This window comes from Podarcis muralis, chromosome 12, assembly GCF_964188315.1.
Source record: "Podarcis muralis chromosome 12, rPodMur119.hap1.1, whole genome shotgun sequence".
Taxonomy (NCBI): Eukaryota; Metazoa; Chordata; class Lepidosauria; order Squamata; family Lacertidae; genus Podarcis; species Podarcis muralis.
The window spans coordinates 14910287-14912457 of record NC_135666.1 but is presented as its reverse complement, the minus strand read 5'-3'; positions in this window follow the sequence as shown (position 1 = coordinate 14912457).

The window sequence follows — 2171 nt, the reverse complement described above, 5'->3', positions numbered from 1 at the left end:
CCAAAGTTTTTGGGCTCCACCTCGCATAAGCCCAAGGGATTATGGGAATTGTAGTTCATCAACATCTCTGAAAAACCTGTAGGCTAAGCCTATGACCAGGCTGATCTAGTCTTCTGCGCTACACTTCCCTAGCTCAGGGCCAGATTGTTTAAGTAATCTCTTTCCATGGAACCAAAGTGCAAGGACACCAAGACTTCATGTCTCTCATCTTTTCTTGGCTGAGATAATGTAAATAAAGTGATTTGTACTAATCAGGGAGAGGGAGGGAAGAGGCACCAAATGTTTGTACTTGGATAAAGTTCAAATAAGCTGCCCCAGAAATTGTGACTCTTTTGTTAACTTCTGGCATTTTACCCTATTTTCAAGTTATTACAGATTTGTGAGAGAGCGGTAGCAGTGCATTAAAAGTTACATATATGGATTCATCACATTTGAATTGGTCTTTTTTTTTATTTTGAACCCGCAGTTGAACAGTTTTAAATTGTAGGTGATAACAGGTCGGCAATAGTGGAATGGTGGATACCCTCCCAACATTTCTCCGATGAAAATAGGGACGTCCTAAGGAAAAGCAGGACATTCTGGGATCAAATCAGAAACCGGGACGGCTTCTGAAAATCCGGGGCTGTCCCTGGAGGGAAGGTGGTTGCATTCCCCTGGAGTCTGCCCGCAGTTTGCAGAAATTCCTGGATCCAACGTTGTTACTGGCTAGGAGTGCCTTTTTCCAGCTCTGGCTGGTTTGTCAGCCTCTGGCCACTTTAAGGCAGACCTCCATTGGCTACAAAGCTCCATGTTCCAGATGGGGTTACTGCAATGTGCTCTACCTAGGGCTGCCCTTGAAAGAGACTTGGAAATTCCAACTGGTCCAAAATGCAGCAGCCAGATTACTGGCTGGCTCTCCATTCAGGATTCATACAACCCCCTTTAAAACAGCTACATTGGTTGCCAGGGACGCTGTGGCGCTGTGGGTTAAACCACAGAGCCTAGGACTTGCCAATCAGAAGGTCAGCGGTTTGAATCCCTGTGATGGGGTGAGCTCCCGTTGCTCGGTCCCTGCTCCTGCCAACCTAGCAGTTTGAAAGCACGTCAAAGTGCAAGTAGATAAATAGGTACCGCTCCGGCGGGAAGGTAAACGGCGTTTTCGTGCGCTGCTCTGGTTCGCCAGAAGCGGCTTAGTCATGCTGGCCACATGACCCGGAAGCTATATGCCAGCTCCCTCAGCCGATACAGCGAGATGAGTGCCGCAACCCCAGAGTCGGTCATGACTGGACCTAATGGTCAGGGGTCCCTTTACCTTTACACTGGTTGCCAGTTTGTTTGTGGGCCCGATATGAGATGTTCACACTTGTGTTTTCCTCGTCTGCCAAAGACACACCTTTTCACCCTGGCCTTGGACACTTGAGATGTTTATTTTCACGACCCACTGCAATTGTGATTGAAATTTGTTGTAAACTGCTTATAATAATGCATTTTACACTGCTGCAACTTGTCCTGAGACCTCAGGGTGAAGGGCTAGGAATAAATAATAATTAAGGGAATCTACTTAGAAGTAAGCCATGCTGAATTCAGTAGGACTTACTCCCAGGTAAAGGTATATGAGGCTCAATTGTATTTAGGTTCCACTGATTTAACTTAAATTGGATTCAACCTAATGATTTTGAAAACCTTTCTAAACCTGACTCCCTAAAATATATGCGAGTAACTGAGAAGGGGGGAAAATACTGAGGGAACCAGAGACGTGTGCATTACAATGATATTTTATGAGTTAATGCTGTATTGTTTAAATATAACAATAATCTCTTCTTTGTCCCAAACGTATTTTGCATAAATACCCATATTTAATAATAATGGTTTGGTGCCCTCTTGTGGACAAGACTGTTTGAATGCTAAATATTTGTATATAATTCACAGGGAGAGCAGGTTATTGTGTTAAGTCTGTTGCAGCAAAAACAACAAAGAGGCTTGCACCATAGCTGACAATGAAGAGTTGTCCCTGATTCTATAATGTCCCACAGCCACACCAAAAGGAGGCACTTAACGTGTAACAGGTGTTTGAAGAAACCAAACACTGTATTAATTCCATGGGCTCCAACCCAACATTATTAAATGTTTTGTAGCAAATTAATGCTCTTTATTTCACATGAATGATAAATATATAAAGCAGATACCCAAAC